General features: G+C 37.8%; 1 long non-coding RNA gene across 8 annotated transcripts in view; it reads left to right on the top strand.

Moving 5' to 3' along the window:
- LOC110208521 (uncharacterized) overlaps positions 1–18,323 on the top strand; it is a 107,450-nt gene that overhangs the window by 48,496 nt on the left and 40,631 nt on the right. For 7 of the 8 annotated variants that reach the window (XR_013486920.1, XR_013486919.1, XR_002324538.2 and 4 more), the window contains one exon: positions 10,085–10,281. This is a non-coding gene — a long non-coding RNA (uncharacterized LOC110208521). Of the gene's footprint in view, positions 1–3,736; positions 4,003–10,084; positions 10,282–18,323 lie in introns of those variants that run through there. The other variant, XR_002324536.2, reaches the window with a different exon arrangement.

Genomic DNA, 18,323 nt, shown 5'->3' on the forward strand with positions numbered 1-18,323 from the left:
AGCTGGAAGACCATTATATTGAGTCAGTAAATTAGAATGTTGCTGGAGACTGGTAGTGAAGAGAAACGTTGAATTGGCCCCACATTAGATAGAAGAAGAGCAAGCTGGATTATGTTTGGGGAATAGCATGATTCTTTTAATGATTTTCAGCAAAAAAAAGGGCAATCTCCCAACACAACTATACTCTTGGTGATGCTTCTTGGTTGTGGACCTTAAAACCCCACAATCTGTGAAGAATTAAAGTAGGTTGTAGTCCATTTCCAGTGATGACCTAAATGCAAGATGTAGCATGATTCAGGAAATGAATGATTGGAATAGGAGGAAGGCCAGTCGCATAACAAGGGTAAAGGATAACCCAGGGGCAGCCCTCATGAATATTGAACTGTAACCCATGAACTGTTAAAAAAAAAAAAAGATTTAGAGTAAGCCCTTCAAAACACTGGATGGGGCTCACGTGAAGAATCCATGAGATACCATGGACATGAATTGAACAGAATAAGGTAAGGCTTGGTGAAGATCTACACTATTGGAGGAAATACTCATGTTAGTAAGATCATAGAACCATAGAAGGATTGAAGGAGCGCTGAAGCGTGTGTTTTTTGCTTTTGTTATTTCTGAGCTGGACTTGAGCTTTCATTGAGATAGGAACCAAAGAAGATTGATACTTGCTCCATGACTTACAGTCTATATAGCTTTGCCTTCCCTTGGTCTCAGCATATCGCCTAGTCTGAGCATTTGGGATACTCAGTGTAATCCCGTTACTTAAATATTCCTACTTAACCTACAGCTTGTGAGCCCAGTGCCTGGCACATAGTAAGAAACATTGATTGATTGATTGATTGATTGATAATCAGCATAGCTGTCCTTGTCTTTTGAATTTTTGTGCCTCCTGCAACACTGAATACGGTGTGTGGCACTTAGCTGAGATTAACAAATGTTGAATGAATCAATGAATCTTTTCATACTGTAGCGTCCAAATGTTTTTAGCTTACTATAATTCATATTCAATAGTCCACTTGATTACCAATTCTAACTATTACAAGTTATTGGCACATAGACCCTAACACTTGCTGTAAATTATAAAATACAGCAAACTCTTTTATCTAGCACTCTGGTGCCTTCACACTTCTCCAGCACAGTGATAATTTTATATTCATAACGATGGCCTTGAGGCATTGCAAGATTGCAAGATCCCAGGGTATCTTTGGAAGCATTAACAACTGAATTATGTTCAATGTAGATTTAGCAGTCAGTGTATTTTACTGTACTCTTTCTTTCTCTTTCTCTTTCTATCTTTCTCTTCTCTCCCCCAGGGCAGGTGTGGGGAGAAGAGGAGAGAATCTGGACCTAATTTACTGAGTATAGAAGGGAGCTCTGTGTGAGTTCCTAGAGGTGGAAGGGACCTCTACCCATCTAATTTTTCAGATGAAGGGGAAGGAAAGAAATAAGCACTTACTAAGCATGTACTCTGTGCCAGACACTGTGCCAAGTTCTTTACAAATGTCATCTCATTTGATCCTCACAACAGCCCTGTGAGGTATGAGCTATTATTTATCCACATTTTGTAGTTGAGGAAACTAAGGTAGACAGAGGTGAAGTGACTTGCCCAGGGTCTTGTAACTACTAAATTTCTGAGGCCAGATTTGAATTCAGGTCTTCCTGACTCCAGGCCCAGCGTTCTATCCACTGTGTTACCTGGCATCCCTCCCATTGATCCTTTGGAGCTCAGAGAGATGTCATTAGTCTTCATGACCAATAGGAAAATGAAATTGTTCTTTACTGTATCCACAGAATTCCATCTCAACAACCAATTAAGAGTCTACGTGGCCAACAAGAAACAGTCATGACATCTGTACCTGTTCTAAAGTGGGGGAGGGGGGAAGGGGGAAAAGCTCTTCCATTAGTATCCCAAGGGAACCATTACATTAATAATCTATACAAGTCTCTGTGTGTACATACATACACACATACAAAGAGCAAAAGTCCATTTATGAACTATTTCTTTAGCTGTAATACTACATTTCCTACCTGTCCTTTATAACAGAGAGATTACTGTAGTTATATCATGACAGGAGCACATCAGTCAATAAACAGTTATTAAGCATCTGTGCCAGGCACTGTGCTAAGTGTTGGGGATACAAATAAGAAAAAAGATGGTCATTGCTCTCAGCCTACAGTCTACTAGGAGAAGACAACACACAAAAGAAAGATGAACAAGATGGAATGGGAGAGGGGCATGGTGGTGTCCACTCCAAGGAGTACAGTAGATGGGAAAGGAAGAATTGGCTGGCCTGGGAGCCTTCTTTAAATGAAGACTTTGGGAGGAGTTCTTTGATCCAACCTCTAGCCCTTCAAAGGGGCAGAGGGTACTGAAGTTACTAATGAAGAGTAAATATTAAAACTGAAGCAATCTTGAAGGATGATGAGTTTCCAGGGGCCACGATCATGATTGAATCCAGTCCAAGGAGTATAGCTGGTGGGAAAAGCCTATATTGAGAAATCAAATCAGTGGCTTTCAGCTTTTAAGACCTTAAGAAGGGCATATCCATGAGGCTACCAGCCAATGGAGTTCACTTCCACAAAGTCCTATCAGTGATTGTTTTACTTCTATCATCCCTCCCTGGTAAACCATAACCATCTACTGTCATTATTCTCTTTCTGACCTTGACCTGTTACCTAGCATATGATTGATCTCAGTTTGGATTTGCATCTGACCTAGATAGTTCCTTGAATCCGAGCAGAGAGCGTGGCTACTGTGTTGCCCACTTTTCTGTCCTACTTACTGCTTTGGGCTTCTTGGTCCCCTCTTCAGCTGACATTCTTTAACCTCACTAATATTCCTTATGTGTGTCCTAGCCACAAGCAGCAAGCTCATTATCTACCTAACCAGGCTGCTGCTGCCAACTGCTGGCCCTAGCAAAGTCTGGGGTAGGGGTTCTTGACCTTCTTTGTGGCAGAGAACCCTTTGGTGGTCCATCAAACTCTTTGTCTCCTTCTCAGAACAGTGTTTTAAATGAATTAAATAAAATACATAAATAAAATACACAAAGAAAACCAATTACACTGAAATACAATTATCTGATTATATTTTAAAAGCCCAACAATTCACTGACTCCAGATTAAAAACCTTTGTTCTCTGGACTCCTAGTGCTGATTAGGCCCAGTAGCTCTGTCTCTAGTTACAGTTACTATTTACATATACATATACATATATATACATACATACATATATATACATATATATATATACACACACACATACATATATATACCTACACATTCATATTCATATACATACATATATACACATACACATATGCATATGCACACATGTGTACACATGTATGTATGTATATTTGTATGTCATGGTTTGGGAGTTGCAATAAGGCCTTGCTAACCTCCAAACATCTATCCTGATTGACATACTGTAAAAGTTTGATCTTCCCATCATTAAAATCATCCCTCTTTCTTAAGGCACTATGTTTCTAGAAGGCTCCAGCTAGTGGTATTATGGGAGGATAGGGAAAGAGGCTGTGCACTGAGCAGATTTGTACCCAGTATAATTGCCAGGGCAGCTAGGTGGTGCAGTGCAGTTCGCTTTATAGAGAGTAGTGCCTAGAGTCAGGAAGACTTGAGTTCAAAATTCAGCCTCAGACATTTATGAGCTGTGTGACTCTGAGCAACTCACTTAAACCTGTTTAACTCAATTTCCTCATCTGTGAAATGAGCTGGAGAAGGAAATGGCAAACGACTCCAGTATCTTTGCCAAGTCATGAGACTGAAACAATTGAACAACTGATTACCATGAGTTCCCAGGCTTGTGGGTCCATAGGGCATGGGGCACATAGCAGAAAAGGTTAGATTAGGGAGGAGGCAGGAAAGGAGGAGAAAACAGTGTTGTGAGGAAGAGTCAGCAAATTTTGCTTGGTTAGAGCCATAACAAGGACTCCTGGAAATTCCATGCTCCTGGGCACCATCGAGGAGGCTTTCCCTCAACAACTAGTAACCTCAGTCCCCACACCTTGCAGCATAGGCATCAATTACTGGTTGGATGCTTCTCTTCCCAATCTCCGCCCCCCCCATCTCCTGAAGCAATTGCATTTGACTTTCCACCGTCTCTGCTCCTTGTTCCCTCACCTTTTATGCCAGGCTCCTTTCTGGGTGTGTGTCTGTCACTCTCACTTTTTCTCTATTTTTGTCTTCTTTCTCTGTCTCATTGTCTTTCTTACCTTCTTCTGTCTTTCTGTCTTTGTCTCTTTGCTTCTCTCTCTCCTTTTCTCTGTCTCTTGTCTGTCTTCCTCCAACTCTGTTTTTCTATCTCTTGATCACTCTGTTCCTATCTCTCTGTCACTTTCTGGCTGTATCTGTCTCGCTCTGTGTGTCTATGTCTTTGTCTCTGTCTCTCTTATCTCTATCTGTCTTCCTGTCTTTGTCACTTTGCTTCTTTCTCTTTCTGTTTCTCTGTCTCTTGTCTGTCATTCTCTCTGTCTCTCTTGATCACTCTGTCTCTGTCTCTTCATCACTTTCTGACTCTATCTCTGTCTGTCCCTGTGTCTCTCTGCAGTCTCTCTGTCTCTGTCTCTCTCTCTCCTTCCCTTCCTCTCTCTTCCTCCCTCCATCTCATCTTAGTAGGGAAGATGTGGTGAAGAAACCCACTCTAGCAATATAGATCAGGTACCAGTTTTACAAAGCATGGTTTTAGAGAGTTTCCTGCAGATACTAGGACATAAAGAGACTTGTCCAGAATCCCACAGAAAGTAAGCATCACAGACGGTGTTTAAAGTCCTGCCTTCCTCATCCTGTGGCTCCTGGCTCCATCCATTGGTGACTTCTGCCTCTCACTGTATTTCTCCCTTTTAGAGCCTCTTTTTTCTTTCTCTCTTAAAGTTCCCCTGGAGGTTACCACAGAATCTTAGAATTGGAAGAGACCCCAGAACTCATCTAGCTCAACCTTGACTCGAACAGTGATTCCCTGGCAAGTCACCATCCAGCCTTAAGGCTCTTCCCTGAGAGGGAACCCACAGTCACTGAAGGCAGGCCATTCTGCTTGGGGAGAGTTTTCTTATCTCAAGACTAAAATCTGCCACTTCTAGGCATTATTCCTAGTTTTGTCCTCTGGGGCCAAGCAGATCAAACCTAGTCTTTTTTCCCATCCGACAACCCTTCAGACTTGAAGGTTCTTATTATCCTGGCTCTGCCAGTTATTAGCTGTGTGACCTTGTTGTATATGTCTGTCACCTTCCCATCAAATTGCTTTTTTAGTCTCAGGTACAAACATTCCTGGTTGTCATGCTGAGATTGAGTCCTGGCTCTGACACTCATCAGGGCAAATCCCTTTGTCTCCCTAAACCTCATTTTCTTTGTCTGTAAACATTGGTTTGGACTGGAAGATCTTGAAAACCCATTGTTGGCTGTATAATTCTGTAATTACGAAAAGTCAAATGTCTGTTGCAAAGAGAAAAGGGATAAATAGGCATCATAGTGGGGAAAATCTACGTATCATGGGGGTAGAATGAAGGCCCAGGGAAGCTTGGTAGAGGTGGTGGATAACAGCAACAACAACAATATTTCACATTTATATAGTTTCTGTAAGATTCACAAAGTATTCCCCTCAAAATTATATTGTGGGGCTGTTAATATGGAAACTATTATCTCCATGTTATAGATAAAAAGATTAAGGCTGAGAGAGATCAAATGATTTGTCTATGGTCAAGCAGCTAAGTGTGAGAACTAGAATTTGAATCCAGATTTTCTTTCAAATAATACTCTTTCCACTAGTCTAGAAATTCTTAACCTTTAGTGGATGGATTCCCCCAAAGAAGACCATGGACATATTTCAAAAGGTGTGTTAACTCGGATGGGAAAAAAATTTAAAATTACATCTTTGTCTTCACTAACCTCTACTTGAAATTTAGCATTTAATTACTAATTTTAAAATTATTTTGAGAAGGGGGCTGTAGCCTTCACCAGACTGCACAAGGAGTCCATGTCACAAAAGAGAGGAAGAACCCCTCCATTAGACCAAATTAGTCAAAATTGTCCTATCACATCTTTAAATCTGAACCAGCATGCTGAATGATCCTCATTTTTCTCCCTACATCGTTATTCTGTCTTTTGTGTTAGCTAGATATTGTTTAGTAAAATCTTATCAAAAGGAAATGAAATAAAACATACCTGGAAGGTGAGGATACAGGGCCCCCTCAAAAATCAAATATAAACTTCCTGAAAGAATATAGGGGTGGATTGCCTTCATTTTCTTCCCTATTCCATTGGAAAGTGGTTCTTTTTTTTTCTTCTGGGTTTATGTCTCAAAGTATTGCCTGCCTTGTAAGTGAAGAATGGGAAAAGCACCACATGTTTGGAGGAGAACTCTTCATTTTCAAAAAAAGGAAGAGAATAGAATCTATAAATCTATAAACTGTATTCAAAGGAACTTGACTTTGATTCAGCTCCTCATTTGGAGGGCTGTGAGTGGAAAGAATACTGAACTTGGAGACATGGGGCCTAAAATAAAATCCTGGCCCTGTCACTTACTAAACTCTCTAGGGACTCAGTTTCCTTCTCTATAAAATGACAGTATTGGATTATGACATCTAAAGTCCCTTTGGTCTCTAGACTAATGGTGCAATAATTCCTACCAGAGTTCTGGACTATATTATTAAGGAGATGGTTAGTGAGTATCTAAAAGAAAACAGTGATTACATTCCAGTGATGGGCCAGAAGAGAGTAGTTCTCAGTAATCTCTGGAGAGGGAATCACTTGGGGTCAAGAGGAGGAGAAAATGGCTCCCTTGACCAAAGGAAGACCTTGTAAACTTTGAAGAACCAGTAAGATTTAGACTTCTCATTTGTTTCCTAGCAGTGTCCTTGGAACTTTGGTGACTTTTGGCAGTATCCATATTGGGAGCCAAGGACAAACGATAAACTGAGGAAAGGTAGCTCTAATACTCTACAAGGGGCCCAGAGGAAAGCTACACAGTGCCTGAAGGAAACATTGTGAGGATTCCAAGAAATAAGAAAAGGACTTCAGAAAACATCTTGGCTAGCTTTGGCCTTGCCTTGCCAGTATCCATTGTATGTTTTGGCCATTTTCATGCCATGCACCTGCCTATGTAATCTCCTATTCTCACTCTTCCCCCAACTTTCCAGGTCTTCATTTATGTGCTGTTCCTTAGAAAGTAAGCTTCTTGAGGGCAGGAACTGTCTTGCCTGCATATCTTGCTTGCTTGTATTTGTATCCCCAGTATTTAGCACAGTCTGGCACACAGTAGGCTCTTAAAAATGCATCATCTTTCTGTCTGTCTGTCTATCTACCTGAGCTGTTTTAATCAAGAACAGCTCATGCCAGACAAACTTTATTTCCTTTTTTGACAGGTTTACTAAACTGGTGAATCAAAGCAAAGTGGTAGACGTAGTTTACTTAGATTTGAGCAAAGCATTGGATAATATTTCCCTGAGTACACTTGTGGAAAAGATGGAGAGGTCTGTGTTATGTGGCCATACAATTAGATGAATTTTAAATTGGTCGAATGGCGAGACCCAGTGAATAGTCAGTGGTTTGATGCCACCTGGAAGGATGCCTGTAGTGAAGAGCCTCAGGGATCTATGCTTTTACCTTTCCTGTTCAACTTTCTTATTAACACACTGGGTGAAGGCATAAATGGAATATTTGTCATATTTTCAGATCCCACAAAGCCAGGAGGGTTAATAACATTCTGAATTGCAGGTTTTTTAAAGGATCTTAGGAGGCTACAACATTGTATCAAACCTAATGAAATGGAATTTTCCAGGGACAAATGTGAAATCTCACGCTAGGGTTATAAAAATAAACTTTACAATAAAAAGATAGGGGATGCACAGATAGACAGTAGTTTCTTTGATAAGGTTATGGAGTTTTAGTCAAATGTAAGCTTACTATGAATTAACAATGTGATCTGTTACCAAGAAAGTAAATGCAACCCTACATAGTGTTAAATGAATGCAATCTTACATAATGTTAAGGGAAACATATTGTCCAACACTGAGGGGAGGGGAGATAATAGACCCACTGTATTCTGCCCTAGCAGACCCTATCTAGAGTATTGTTTTGTTCTGTATTTTAGGAAGAACACTGATAAGCTAGAGAGTGTCTAGATGGGATGAATGAAGATGATGAAGGGCCTTGTGTATGAACTCATATGAAGAACTAGTAATAAGAGCTAGCATTTGTATAGTGCCAACTGCATGACAAATAGTTTATAAAGATTATCTCATTTGATCCTTACAACAACTCTAGGAAATAGGTGCTACTATTCTCCCCATTTTACAGTTGAGGAAACTGAGGCAAACAGGTTTAGTGACTTGCCCAGATTCATACAGTCGGTAAATGCCTGTGGCTGGATTTGAACTCAGGTCTTACTGAGTTCAGGCCCAGTGTTCTATCCACCACACCACCATGAAAGCCCGTATACTTCCACCACTTCAATGCCTCTATTAAGAGTAATTAAGTGAATTCCGAGTTTGGCCTAGAGAAGATTCAAGATAGATTTCAAGTATTTGAAGAATGGTCATCTGGAAGATATATTTGATTTGTTTTTCTTGGTTCCTGAACTAGGAGAGTAAAAGTAGGAGTCAGCTGTAAAGAGGCACATTTAGAATATATAACAGGACAAACCTTCTAACAGAGATAATAGGAAGTGGAATGGACTGCTCCAAGAGGTAGATGTTTCCCCTCCCAGGAGATCCTCAAGAAGATGCTGGATGACCACTTGTTGGTTGTAATGGAGAAGGGATTGTTGCTTAGGTATGGGATGGGCTGGAGACTCCTAAGTCTGTCCTATCCCCATGCTTTTGGTGATGTTGAGATTCTGTGAGGGGTGGTGAAGTGAAGGTTGTGTGGGTGGAGGTGGGGAGTTGTATCCCTGTGGAATCTTCTTATAAATGTCTAGTAATGACTTACATGATCATATTCAGAATTCTTAGTTCACAGGACCTTGGGATCAGTTCAATTCTTTTAAACCTTCCCCATTCACACTTTTAATACAGAAAATACAATGCCTGACACATAGTAGGGGCTTAATAAATGTTTTGACTGTGAAAATATGACATATGATGGCAGAAAGAAAGTTTTTTTTATAGTTTTAAAATATGAGACTCAAAATTTATTTGTTTTTCCAGTACTTGAGAGAATTAAAACAGTTAAATGCCATAGATGAACCAGTTGGTGAATAATTCAACTGAAATGACATGATAATTTCAAACAATATTCATGTGCAACCATTAAGAAATGTTGTGTGAAATACTCTACTCTCCACAGATGCTGTATTCTCTAGACAATTTAATTTTATGTATGCATGATTCACTTCCCAAGCCACCAAGAGGTCGTAATGAGGAATTGCATCATTTTAACCTGTTCTTGAGAGCCAATGTGACCAGATGGCACAGTAATAATAGCAGATTTATAGCAAGAAGACAAGGCCATTTGTATTCTAATCATTTACTGATTTAATCAAACAAATGTTTAAGTAGCTACTGCAAATGAAGCATTGTTCTAGTTACTGGAATACAAATGTAGCCTTTATAAGCTCTGGGGATCTTTTATACTGATTCCCACTCTTATTGTTCAGTTGGGTCTCTTAACAAGGCTACATCTCTCTCTCAGGGTTCTAGGGGTACCCCTGAGAAGTGATGAGGTTTTCCCTAATGCTGTTGACTCAAGCCTTCATTCACATATGTTCTAGAGTTATAAATCTATGATTTTTTACAAAACTGTAAATTCATTCATATAATATACATATATGTGTGTACATACACATATATGTACATAGGTATGTATGTATATATACTAGAATTGATATTAATTGATGTAACATAAATTATTATGCAAATTACAATATAAACATATCATATGCTTATATTTTCTATATTATAATTATAATCTTATAATATATAATAGTGATAACTTGTTTTTCCAGAGTTACATCTCTGGCAACAGTAACCACTGTAGCAACAAAAGAGAGATTCCAGGAAAGGGGGAAGGTCCCTTGAGCTGCTAAAATAGCTGTTATACAGGTCATACAATAACATTCCATTTTATTTTATGATAGAGTCCTCCAGGTAAACACTCAGAAGTTATTCAGTCTTCTTTTCAGTTGAATGGAATTAAATTCAACAAACATCAATGAGTTGCCTACTGTGGACATGGTGCTGAGGAAACAAAGATAAATGATGGCATATCTTTTGCCCTGGAAGAGCTTACGTTCTACTGAGGATGCAACATGGATTCAGAAAAGTGTAGTGCAAAGTAAGTAATGTGTCATGGGGGCAAAGGAGAGATGCAGACAAGATGCTCTAGGACTATTTGCAAAGGGAGAGAGAGGACTTTCATGGGAGGGAAGGTAGATAGAGGGAATTAAGTAAAGTGTCATAGAATCATGAGGATACAAAAAGGGGCAAAAGACCATCCCTGCCCAGAAGGAGCAGGGGAGTGCTTCATAGTTAGGGAGAAAACAAGCAATTAGCTACAAACAAACTATATAAGATAAATAGGAAATAATTAAAAGCAGGAAAGCACAAGAATTAAGAAAGACTTCCTGTAGAAAATGAGATTTTAGTTGGGACTTAAAGGAAACCTAGAAAGCCAACAGGCAGAGATGAGGAAGAAGATTATTCCAGATCTGTGGGACAGCCAGAGAGAACACCCAGAGCTGTGAGATGAAGTGTGACATTCATGAGACAGCAATTGTTCATTCTTCATTAGTTCTTGAAGTCTTCTTTTGTTTTTTCTTAATTCATTGCATTTGTTATTCTCCACAGGGCAGTCATATTCTGTATTCATATACCACACTTTGTTCAACCATTTCCCAATTGATGGGTTCCCATTTTGTTTGCAGTTTTTTTGCCATCACAAACAAGGACTAATATTAATATTTTTAAATAGGTCCTTTCTGCCTTTTTCTTCCTTGGAGTATAGTCCCATTTCTAGGATCTCTGAATCAAAAGTTATATAAGCACTAGAGTGATTTGTCATGCAAAATAATGATTTGTTTTCATGAGTCGTTTGATTAATTCACAGATCTACCAACAGTATAATTATTAGTGTGCCTGTCTTCTCATACTATAGCTCTTCCATTAGTGACTTTCTAATTTTTGCCTCTTTACCAATTTGATAGGTATGAGGTGAAATCTTAGAGTTGTTTTAATTTGCATTTCTCATGTTATTAGTCCTTTGGAATAGTTTTTGTATGATGATTGATATTTGCATGTCTTTGTTTGAAAATAATTTGTCTATATCCTATGACAATTTATCTCTTAGATAATGGCCCTTGGTTATATGTTTCTGTCAATTTGCTACCTTTTTTGGATATTAGAATTTCATCAGAGATATTTGACACTAGTACTTTCCTCAACAGATTATTTTATCTTTTATATAACCTTTATTATTTGCTTGATTCTAACCATAGAAATGAAAAGCACCTCTTTCCATTCTCCTTTCTCTATTTTTTTTTAAATAAGAGGATCTTTTTAGTTTACATATTCATTTGGAGCTTATTTTAGTTTATGGTCTATGTACCTTGTCTAGATGATTTCTGACAAATTTTTCAGGTTTTTCCAGTTGTTCTTTGCTCTAGTACCTTATGTTCCTGATTTTGAAGAAGAAAGGGCTGTGTTTGATGGCTCATGTAGTTTGTACCACTGATCTGTTTTTCTATTTTTTTAACAGTACAAAATAGTTGGTTTTTTTTTTAACAATTCCTGTTTTATAATATGATTTGAGATTTGGTATTTCTAGACCTCCTTCATTCCCTTATTGTTTTAATTATTTCCTTTGGGTTTCTCGACTTTTCATTCCATCAAAGAAATTTTGTTATTTTGTTTAATTCTATTAAGAAAACCCATTTGTAGCTTGGCATAAGTCTGTAAATTATATTAGGTGATTTTGACACAATACATGTCTCTATAATTATATAAAACTTCATTTTCTTTTGCAAAGGGTTTTTAGGGGTATTTATTTAAATCCTGCATGTGCCTTAGTAGGCTAATGTCTTAATAATGTATACATTTTGTGATTCTTTTGGGTTGAATTTCTCCATCTAGAGGCAACTAGATGATACAGCAGCTACAGCGCTAGACTTGGAGTCAGAAAGATCTCAGTTCAAATTTTGGATCAGACATTAGCTTTATGATGCTGGGAGGGTTACCTAACTTCTATCTGCCTCAGTTTCCTCATCTATGAAATAAGGACAATATAGTAACACCTACCTCCCAGGATTGTTGTGAAGATGAAATGAAATGATAGGTCTCAGCACTCTCTTACACTCTTAAAATGATTGAGGATCCCCCAAAGAGCTTTTGTTTATATGGGATATAGCTATCCACATTTGCCATGTTAGTAATTAAAATATCTTTGTATTATTATGAAAATTGTTTTGGACTCCCCAGAGGCTCTCAGATCACACTCTGAGAAGTATTTCTCTAAATAAAGCACAATAACATCTATGAATGGAAATATTTTTACATCTTTTTTGCCTATGCATATTCCTTCAATTTCTTTTTGTCTTTATATCTCAATGAAGTCTTAATCAGATGCCTCATCATGAGTGGAGGTGACCCTGGGTTTTTAAAGGCTATATGCAATGGTTCATATGCTCTGGCAGGTTCTTTGCTGAAAGGTTTTAGGTATGTTCCTAGCAACAGACAATCTGCTTTCTGAGAACTAGCCTAGCTTAGAATGAGGAGGACTTTTGTGAGGAGGTTGGTCATATAGTGATCAGTTCTTTAACTTTGACAAGCCATGGGGGATAAAAGGGAAACTATGTCCCATAGGCCTGTGTGTGCTCTCTTTTGCTCCTGTGGGTATGGTAGTAGAGGGGTGGAAAAGAGGGTACAAGGAACTGAAAATCCTATAATTTTTACGTAGTGCATAAATACTGAGCAAGCAGTAGGCTCCTGCTTAATCTTGTAATCTAGCCATCTAGACAGAAAAGGGAGATTTTGTGGGTGGCATCAGCTTTGGCATTAGCCTTGTGGCTAGCTGTAAGTTCAAGAATTCCTGAGTTTCGATCTAAAATTGTGTGGTAAAGCAGCAATCATCAAAACTACTTGGTCCTGGCTAAGAAATAGAGTGGTGGATCAATGGAATAGGTTAGGAAAATGGGAAAACAGTATGGCAGAAACTAAGCATAGACCAGCTTCTTACACTGTATACCAAGATAAGTTCAAAATGAGTACATAATTTAGACATAAAGGGTGAAACTATAAGCAAATTAGGAGCACAAGGAATAGTTTACCTGTCAGATCTATAGAGCAGGGAAGAATTAATGACCAAACAAGAGATAGAGGACATTATGAAATGCAAAATGGATAATTTTGATTACATTAGATTAAGAAAGGTTTTACACACAAAAAGTCAATGCAACCAAGATTAGAAGGGAAATAGAAAGCTGGGAAACAATTTTTACATCCGGTGTCTCTGATAGAGGCCTCATTTCTAAAATATATAGAGAAGTGAGTCAAATGCAAGTCATTCCCCAGTTGATTAATAGTCAAAGAATAAGAACAGGAAGTTTTTGGATGAAGAAAGTAAAGCTATCTATATTCATATGAAAAAATGCTCTAAATCATTGTTGATTAGAGAAATGCAAATTAAAACTATTCCAAGACACCATATCACACCACATCAGATTGGCTAACATGACAAAACTGGAAAATAACAAGTGTTGGAGAAGATGTGGGAAAATTGGAACACTAATGCATTGTTGGTGGAATTGTGAACTTATCCAACGATTTTGGAGAACAATTTGGAACTATGCCAAAAGGGCTGTAAAATTGTGCATACCCTTTGATCCAGCAATACCACTACTAGATCTGTATCCCAAAGAGATCACAGAAATGAGAAAAGGACCCACGGGTACAAAAATATTTATAGCAGCTCTTTCTGGGGTGGCAAAGAATTGGAAATTGAGGAGGATGCCCATCAGTTGGGGAATGGCTGAGTAAGTTGTGGTATATGAATATAATGGAATACTATTGTTTCATAAGAAATGGTGAGCAGGCGGATTTCAGAAAAACCTGGAAAGTCTTGCATGACCTGATGCTGAGTGAAGTGAGCAGAACCAGGAGAACATTGTACACAGTAACCAGCCACATTGTGAGATGACCAACTTTGTTAGACTTAGCTCTTCAGATCACAAAGAAAGAACTATGGAGTTTGAATGCAGATCGAAGCACACTATTTGCTTGCTCTCTCTCTTTCTCTCTCTCTTTTTTGTTTCTTCTTTCTCATGGTTTCTCCCTTTGTTCTAATTCTTATTTACAATGTGACTAATGTTGGAATATGTTTAATTTGAATGTATAAATAGAGCCTATATCAGATCATATGCCTTCTTGGGGAGGAGTGAGGGGAGAGAGGGGGAGAAAATTTAGAACTCAAAATCTTATAAAAGTGAATGTTGAAAACAAAAACTATCTAAATAAATAAAATGCAATACAGTAAGGCATTAAAATAAAAGAATTCCTGAGTTTCAGAGTTCAGGTACCAGATCTTCCAAAGAGAGATTTACTGATATGGTGTGGTCCTTGGAGGAAAATGACTACAATATGAGCATTTCATGTGCAGTGTCTTACTTGGAAAGGAAGGCCAGTGAGCTATTCATACATATTGGTCTGACAGAAATAGGATTGTTTATTCAATAGCCCCCAGGGTATGTTTAGCTCTGGGACAGAATCTAAACCACAGGATAATACTACGGAAACATTCTGAAGGACTAAAGTATGGGAGAAAGGTACTGACTGAAAGGACCAAGAATTGTCTTCACATTAACCCCAAATTCAGTTCCCTCATAGGAGGTTATGGTCTGAGTACTTTGTGTTTCTATATTTGTTCATGGGCTCTAATGAAACCTTAGTATGGTAAACATTTTCCCAGTGGTGAAATAAGGTCCCCTACCAATACCTATTTTGTACATTAAGCACCTGTGCAGGAGTTGAGGATCCCACAATACTTAAGATTCATTTTGGATATTTACTTCAAAAGAGGGCAATAAGCCAAGAAGGAAATTCTCCATCCTCTCTTTTCTCTGTTTCTTTCTTTCTTTCTTTCTTTCTTTCTTTCTTTCTTTCTTTCTTTCTTTCTTTCTTTCTTTCTTTCTTTCTTTCTTTCTTTCTTTCTTTCTTTCTTTCTTTCTTTTTCTTTTTCCTTCCTTCCTTCCTTCCTTCTTCCTTCCTTCCTTCCTTCCTTCCTTTTCCTTTCCTTCTTTCCTTCTTTCTTTCTTTCTTTCTTTCTTTCTTTCTTTCTTTCTTTCTTTCTTTCTTTCTTTCTTTCTTTCTTTCTTTCTTTCTTTCTTTCTTTCTTTTTGCCTTACTCTTTAAAATATTAATTCATGAGATAAACAATGTTGGATACAAGTAATACCACCATGTGGTAGAAATTACACTTATCCCAAATCACATGGCCCAGTCTGACCTCTGCTTTCACATGGCCTTCCTCCCAAGGCCATGTCACCTAATCTCTGCCTTTATGGCCCCTTTTCTGCCCTACCATTTGGGGTACCAGCTGCTCTTCAGAGATACCCCTGCACCCCTGCTTTGGTTAAATTTGCCCCTTTGAAGTCCCCCAGATTCAATGCCTTCTCTTTTTCTGCCACTTCCATTCTCTTGCACTCCCTTCCCTTGCCCAGAGTCACTCTAGTAATGAAAATCTCTGTATTTTTCCACCAAGACATACTAGGGATGACTCATTATTTCCTTTATTTTCTCTACTACCTCTTTCTCCATTTATGCAACTTCCCATTTTTCAAATTTGTTTTGTAAAAGACATTTATTCACAGGTATGTGATTTGATTGGTAGCAGTCTCACCCATGCCCTCTCAATACCCGTGAAATCATAGGTTCAGTCCCTATACTTTCTCCTAATATCTGATTTAAATTGGCTCATTTCTTTTATGGCTTTTGAACCATACTGAAATTTCTTCATGTTATTCCATGATCTTGGGGAAAGTTCATAGGATTCTGTGTTTGATCAGATAATTTTGGTTCACGTTTATCCATTTTTACAACTAGGTCCTGATTAGTGCAAATAATGAATCCCATAAAGTGGTTGCATTATTCAGATTCATGCTATTTGAAGTTATAATTGTATTTAAAATATTTTAATTGGTCTGAGACTAAAGGGGAAATGCAGTCAAAATTTCTTAAAATAAGTTTTCATCTGTTTATTAATATGACCACGAAGAAAAGAAAAATGTATTCTGATTCAAGTTCATTATAAAGAATAGTTATAGAAAGTAAAATAAAAAAAATTCTGAATATAATATCTAAGGATAAGCATATACTAATAATATGACAAAAACATCATTATTGTCTTTTAAAACATTTTAGCAGCATAGATTGAACTTTCTTCTCTTTCTTTACATCTTCATATACAGAGTGGTAGGTGAAAGCTTTATCCTCTCGATGAATTTGTAAGCTCACATTCTCACACAACGAGATAAGTGTAATTGGATGACCTGAAATGTTATCTAAAATCAGTATTGCTTTAAAAGCAATATTGCCGTCTTTGTAAGATTTTACAACAGCTGGGCTAAAATAACTTGAAAACTAATTTTTGAACATAGCTTCAGTCACCTGTAATTTCTTATTTGACCGCTAAAGAACTGGAAGAGATCAGAGGTTATAGCTTCTCTGACCAATGAACAAGCATTGGTTTTAATTAAAAACTTCCTTCTTTATTTCCTCTAAATAATCCAATCTTAGACTCTTTTAATTGAGGTGTTTTTTTCTTTCCTTAGAAATGTAAGTTCTGGAAGATATCCTTCCCCCCCCCCAAGAATAAGCCTGTTTTATACACATAAAAATTTGCTGATCACCATATCTTCTTTAATAATTTGTTTCAAAACATCAGGACATTTAGCTGCTGCTTCCTCATCTGCGTGGCCTCTCCAATAATTTTAAGATTATACGATTGAATTCAATTTTCAAAGCCATGCAACGTTCCAGTACCTTCAGTAAAAGTTTGTTTCACATCAGCTTCATCCATTTCCTTTTACTGCCTTAAATAATCTTCAGGGTTTTGTCTGAATGGCTTGGCTGAACAATATTTATTTAAAATGCTTTCATTTCTCTGAGCTTTTACTAATTTTTCCTTCTGTTTTTAGGATCTTCTCTCTTAGTTGACATCGTTGTGTGCTAGATTTCTGTTAAAGTTTTCTTCTTTGATCTTTGAGCAGTTCTCTTGTATTAGCCATCATTTCTTCTTTCCCCCTCCACTGATGTAGAGAACCAAAGATTGGGCTATTGTAAAAAACTACAGCCTCCTGAATTTAAGAAATATCATAGCCACTGGGCCCGGGGTTCCCTTCCTGAGTAATGTTTAGGAGGGCCCTCGCTGGTTTTCCAATCCTCTTTCTTTCAGACCTACCAGACTGCTTCCCTCTAAGCTATGGCTCAATGCCTTTAAGAGTGGCGTATATTTTAATTTATACTGATTCCTTCTTTCCTTCTGCTTTCCTTCCTATGTCTGGGCAAAATGAATGTTTGCCTTATCTTGTGGAATAGGAGTGAGAGTATTTGACAAAAAAAATCACTGCTGTGGGAGAACCCGACAGAGGCTGCAAATTTGCTTGTGCTTATCATGAAGGCATATGTAGTAGGAACAGGGTGGAGATGCTGAGTGAGAAGCACTGAAGTATTAAAGTTCTCCAATATTAATTCATGAGATTTTCACCTTGTATGGAGTTGGGAAAGGATTCTGTTTTCTTATCTTGTGAAATCACGTGTAATTACTCTGAATCTGATTTTGAAGAGTGTTATAGAGACGATTCTTCCATCTTGCCCATCATGTAACGTTTACTGTTTTCATTTCGGTCATAAGATGTAAAGCTGGATGGAACTTTAGAGTGTGAAGCACTTATTTTGTAAATAAGGAAGCTAAGGCCTGGGGAGTTGAAATAACACGTCTGAGGTCCCATGACTAATAAGCAGTAGAACCAATTGTTGAACATCACACCTCTGAATCGAAATCTAATACTCTTGCTGCTTTACTGAGCTTCTCATTAGAAAGTATGGTACTTACATTCAGTTGCAAAATAACATAAATAACAACAAAAAAGTGCTCTTAGGAAAACATCAAGCATTTTTTTAATAGAGTACGTGACAAAGTAAAAGAAGAGGTAATGGCATGTCAACTTGTTTCTGAGGTACACTAATTAATGATGAGTGACTGTATCCATTTTTTTTTTTTAAAGCATGAGTTACTGGTGCTTTCAGTTCTTGAGATGCTATATTAGGGACACTAGGGGATGAATTCTCCCATTTAATTGCAGTTATCAGGAGAGACTGGGTAGTAAG

Source organism: Phascolarctos cinereus, unplaced genomic scaffold (assembly GCF_003287225.1).
Source record: "Phascolarctos cinereus isolate Bilbo 61053 unplaced genomic scaffold, phaCin_HiC Scaffold_5;HRSCAF=322, whole genome shotgun sequence".
NCBI lineage: Eukaryota > Metazoa > Chordata > Mammalia > Diprotodontia > Phascolarctidae > Phascolarctos > Phascolarctos cinereus.